General features: G+C 39.3%; 1 non-coding gene across 1 annotated transcript; it reads right to left on the reverse strand.

Annotated features, from left to right (window-relative positions):
* Positions 1 to 5,395: 5,395 nt before the first annotated feature.
* LOC122022021 lies at positions 5,396 to 5,501 on the reverse strand. Its single transcript, XR_006122770.1, has one exon. It is a non-coding gene; the product is annotated as a small nucleolar RNA R71 (small nucleolar RNA).
* Between the last annotated feature and the right edge of the window lie 459 nt (positions 5,502 to 5,960).

The following is a 5,960-nucleotide window of genomic DNA, read 5'->3' on the forward strand; positions in this document are numbered from 1 at the left end:
CCCTAGAGAGTGCTAGCACACTTGTGGTGCTCTCTTCTCCATCCTTGTGTGTTAGAGAACACATCTTGTTCGTGTGGATACTTCTAGAGGATTGTCTACGTTGACAATCACGAGATCCGGCGTACCTTGGACGAGCGGGATTCGCGAAGGGCATGCATCGAAGGTATAAGATTTTCTCCATGTAGATCTAAGTGTAGATCTAGGTAAACTTGTATTCGTATGTTTTCAAAATTTTTCTTTGCACGGATCCGTTGGCCGGCTAAGGGGTTTCGGGGTTTCCGCGACGCGAAAAAGCGGTTTTCGCGGCCCGAAAAACCCAACAGTGGTATCAGAGCCACGTGCAAAGACGATACGAGTTTATTTTGTGTTTTATGAAAACTTTTCAGTTCTGTGAATTTCTGTAAATTTATGATTTTTATAGTTTTTATGAGTATTTTTCTCGTAGAAGCGAAGCACAAGTGTTTCGACACTTGTAGGCTTCGACTACCGAGAAGAATTTTCCAAAACGGCAAAGTTTCGCCCCAAAACTTTTTGGGAAAGCGGGCTAGGGTGCTGTTAGATCGCAATGGAACCCTCGCGATGGTTAGATCGTGGGTAGGGGCGCTGCCCCTGGCCCCGCAAGGGGATTCGTTCCGCGATTGCGCCCGAAAATCGCTAAACGGAACCGCCGAGAAATTATACTCGTAAAAATTGTAAAAATTATAGAAAAATTACAGAAAATTATAAAAATATATAATTTTGAATTATATATAATTTTTGTGATAGTCATGGCCCAAATACCCAATTTGATTGGATAATTTGTGTTGTAATTCATAATACGGTCTGCATGCCGTGATGTGATGTGCGTGTTGTATTTTTATTTTTTTTCGCGACCTGCGCGTCGTGCCTTTCTCTTTTATTCTTGTTGTAAATTAGATTTAGACTCGAATGTAACTCGAGTTTCAAAATGTAATGTAAATTTTGAAGCGGTGGAAGGTCCACTCAAGACGGAGTTTTGAGGAAGGCGCGAGCAACACAAGGTGGTCAAAAGGAAGGCGCTTGAGAAGTTGTTGACCTTAGATTGGCCATCCGATCTTCTCATTGGCTTGAGAAGATCGTAGTAGGGCCATGATATAATCACAAAATTATTTAATTAATTGCTTTTGTGTGTATGTGATGCATGCTAGTTAATTAAGTAATTAATTAGTGCCTAACGATTAGATTAGATCTAAGTCGTGCACATGATGCACCCTTCGATTAGATTAGATCTATCGAGTATATGATACGCATCATCGTTTAGATTAGATCTAAATCACGTCAACTCGTAATGCCTAGCATGTCGTGATACCTACCACTACCTCGATCGCATGTTGTTGTTGAATCTGCCAAAGCAGAGCAACACATACTATCTTGGTAGGGTACGGAGGGACAATCTTGGTCCCGCCTATCAACGCATGGGTGAGTACAACTCAATTAGATTGAGTAACTAGTTAACTCAATTGGATTGAGTTTAACTATAGGCATTAATCCAATGGTTGGTAGATAGGTCAAAATCACGTTTATATTAACTCTTGGGCGTATTAGCCAAAGCTAACTCGAGTTTTAATATAAATGCGGATTTTGATCCTATAAACAAGAGTTGCATAGAGATGTAATTGGTAATCGTTACCTACCGATCATACTAAGTCTTGGGCGTATTAGCCAAAGCTAACTCAATGGTTAGTATGATGTGGATCTTGTCCCACATGAATTATAGAATTCAGTGGGAGCATCATTTACTTGAAGGCCTAATTAAATGATTTAAAAGAATATGATATTTATTTCTGCATTTATTTCTGTTGTAGAATTTCCATGACGTCAAACACGAACAACTTCTCTCTGCGTTCTGTCCTTAAGAAGGACAAGCTCAATGGAGCAAATTTCTTGGACTGGTACAGGAACCTAAGAATAGTTCTCACCCAAGAACGTAAACTGTACGTTCTGGAGCAGCCCATTCCGGAGGCTCCTCCTGCCACTGCCACGCGAGCAGACCGAGATGCTTACAAGAAGCATAAAGACGACGCATTAGATGTGTCCTGTCTTATGATCGCGACCATGAGCTCTGAGCTTCAAAAGCAACATGAGTTGATGGGCGCTTACGATATGGTTGAACATCTTTGTCACCTATATCAAGGACAAGCAAGGCACTGGAAGAGGAACTCCAAAGAATACCTGGAAGATCTTAAGAAGAAGAGAAATAAGATTTCTACTTCAGGTATACATGTTATAGAAGTCAACCTCTCTATTTCTTCATCGTGGGTATTAGATACCGGATGTGCTTCGCACATTTGTACTAATGTACAAGCGCTGAGAAATAGCAGGGCATTGATGAAGGTTGAGGTAGACCTACGAGTAGGCAATGGAGCACGGGTTGTTGCTATTGCTGTAGGAACTTACTATCTATCTCTACCCTCTGGACTTGTACTAGAATTAGATGATTGTTGTTATGTGTCTGCCTTGACTAAGAACATAATTTCAGTTTCTTGTTTGGACAAGAAAGGATTTTCATTTACAATAAAGAACAAATATTGTTCCATCTATTTAAATGATATGTTCTATTGTAGTGCACCTCTGATGAACGGACTCTATATTCTAGACCTTGAGAGCCCTATCTATAGCATTAATACCAAGAGGTTCAAGTCAAATGACATAAACCAAACCTACCTCTAGCACTGTCGCTTAGGTCATATAAATGACAAGCGCTTATCCCAGCTCCATAAGGATGGTTTGCTGGACACATTTGATTTTGAATCATATGAGATATGCGAGTCATGTCTACGAGGCAAGATGACCAAGACTCCCTTTAGTGGGCACAGCGAGAGAGCGACTGATTTGTTAGGACTTATACATAGTGATGTATTGATGTGCGTAGATTATATACTCTTTTATGCATGTTTTTACGCACATTTACATACTTTGAGCATGCTTGATCTATGCATTTTTATACTTCCAGCTTTCCTTTTAGCATATTTACTCTTTTGGTTTGGAGATCTGCTTTTTGTGCATTTTCTGTACACAGGAGTCGAAATTGGTGAAGATTATGCGTCCTCAGGCAAGTTTGGAAGTAATTGAAGGGAGAGAGCATCAGGCCGTGTACCACACATGGCCGTGTAGTCTTAACAGGAAGGGAAGAGGACATGGCCGTGTGAATCTCACACGGCCGTGTCTTGATTTGAAGAAATCAGAGCAGATGTCTTACATGGCCGTGTGCATCTACACGGCCGTGTGACGTTTCCAGAGACAAAGCAGGTGGTGGCTGTGTGCATCACACTACCGTGTGAAGTTTCCAGAGACCAAGCAGGTGGTGGCCGTGTGCACCACACGGCCGTGTAGCACTTCTAGAGAACAGTAGGGTCCTGGCCGTGTGGAGTCACACGGCCGTGCAGCTTTGGCAGAGAGGGAACTGGACATGGCCGTGTGAATCTCACACGGCCGTGTCGTGGGGCCGTGTGGCGCCCAACTTCCTCCTCTATTTAAACCTTCCTTCATGAATTGAAAGGGGATCTCTCCCCCTTTGGGAGAAGGCAAGATTTGGTGGTTTCCTCCCATTCTTGGGAGGATTTCTGGGCGATTCTAAGGGAGTTCGACTCCGGAGCGAGGATTGGATCCGAAGACGAGGCTTCTTCGTAGATAAGTTTTCTCCTTCCCCTTTTCTTGGTTTCTTGGATTGGGGATTCAAGAAATGCTTGTAATCTTTATTTCTTCGGGTATTCTTCCTCGATTTATGGAGTAGATCTTGTATTCTAGGATTAAGGGAGTATTTGTATGATGGATTGATGTAATCTCTTGTGGATTTGCCATTTTCTTGTTTCAATGACATTGTCTTGCTTGTATCAATTAGATCTTGAATGATTAATGGTGATTTGTGCTTAATTCTCATTCTTGATTGATTGTTTGGATTTCTTGTGGACTTTGTAAAGATAAACTCTCACTCGATCATCCGAGGGATCCACGTGACAGGTGCAAGCCCGTGTAAGGATGTTTGAGAGATAGTCTTGAAGAGGAAATAGGAATATTCAAGAGAGTAGGATGGATCTTGTGATTAGTTTCTTGTATCTTGATAGATTAATAAGTTGTGGGCTTCTATGTTGATATCCGAGGAAGGCATAGTAATAGGTGCGCTTCTGTGTAAGGACAACGTAGGTTCATGTCTAATTGATCATATTTAGATACATTTCTTAGTCCTTAGCCGGTTATCTATTGCAAGAGAGAACCGGCAACTTTCTACAAGTGTTTGGTAATTGAGGGAAAAGAATTGGTGAACCATTTACATTCAAGAAATCTTACAAAGAAACCGAAACTCCTAGAATCTCCCTTTATCATAACCCAAAACACTAAACTCTTGTTTGTTGATCTTTAATATTAGATTTGTTTACCTTCACTTTGCATTTGAAACGATTGGATAGTTGTTTGGCTAATTCGCATTGAGACATTTCTAGTGCTTATTCCAGTCCCTGTGGATACGATAATCTTTTATATTACTTGCGACATTTCCGTACACTTGCGGAGCGTGACAAGTTTTTGGCGCCGTTGCCGGGGACTGCGCTATAACATTAGGAATTATCAATTGAGTTAGACTAAACATAACTTTTCTTTCTTTCTTTTGATTTGCATAGTTATAACTAATTGTTAGATTTATGTTTTCAAAAGTTTTTCCTTTCTTGAATAACATTCTTAACAATTCTTTTTGTTGCAATTCTAATTCTAATTCTAACTTTGCATTCTTGATTTTTAGCACTCTAATCTAACTTTTCTCTGTTTTCTCTTTTGATCTAGTTTCTTTCTTCTTTTCTTTTGTAAACATATCTTACAATTTTTAGCATATGAATTATTCTAGATATTTTTCTTTTTCCTTTTATCTTTTCTTTCTTGTTTTCATTATGCACTTTCTTTCTTGCAATTTAAATTCTACATTTGCTTTCTTGCTTTTCATATTGCATTTTATTTCTTGTTTTTGATTCTTGATAATTTTCTTTTTCTTCTTGAATATCCATGAGCACTAACATGTCAAGCAGGCCCATGAGAAATTTTTCTACACCCTTTTCTGCAAGATTTTTATCTCCCATTGTGCAACCTCAAATTGAAGCAGAAAGTTTCCAACTAGACCCAGAGATAATTTTCATGATACAAGGTCACAAATTTGGAGGAGAAGTATCAGAAAGTCCTTATCTGTATCTTGAAACATTTTTAGAGATTTGTGATTTGGTGAAATGTGAAGGAGTATCAGCAGATGCAGTTCGATTGATGACATTTCCTTTCAGTATCAAGGATAAAGCAAGGACTTGGCTATATTCTCTCTGTCCTCAAAGCATCACAAGTTGGGAACAATTGGAGAAGCAATTTCTGAATCATTTTTTCCCTCCAAGTAGAACGGTGTATATGAGGAATTGCATAACAAATTTTGCTCAGGCATATGGAGAATCATTATTTGAAGCATGGGATAGATTCAAGAGTCTTCAAAGATAGTGCCCTCATCATGGTTTTGAAAAATGGTTGATTTTGCACATATTCTATGGGGGAATTTCTTTCTTAGACAAGACTTTATTGGATTCATCAGCTGGAGGTTCTTTTATGGACAAAAGTGTAGATGAAGCTTATTCGTTAATTGATCAAGTGACATTGAACCTCCATGAATGGTTGAACAAAAGTTGGATGGAATTTCCCTCAGATATTCAAGAAGTGAAAGCCATAAATGTAAGAGAGCCTGTCAAACAAAATGAAATTCAACCACCTAAAAATGTTGAAATTCACAAGTCATAGAGTGAGGAGTTCAAACATTTGGGGGCAAAGCTTAAAAGTATTGTTTCAAAATGGTTTAAAGAAGATCCCCCTCCTACACAGTCAAGATCCAATGAAAAGTGTGATGATGTTGGGTTGAGAAGTGGCAAAAATCATGAAGAACTTCTGAAGAATGACATGTTTAGAATTGAGGAGAAGAATAA

This window comes from Zingiber officinale, chromosome 9A (assembly GCF_018446385.1).
Source record: "Zingiber officinale cultivar Zhangliang chromosome 9A, Zo_v1.1, whole genome shotgun sequence".
In the NCBI taxonomy this organism is placed as follows: Eukaryota; Viridiplantae; Streptophyta; class Magnoliopsida; order Zingiberales; family Zingiberaceae; genus Zingiber; species Zingiber officinale.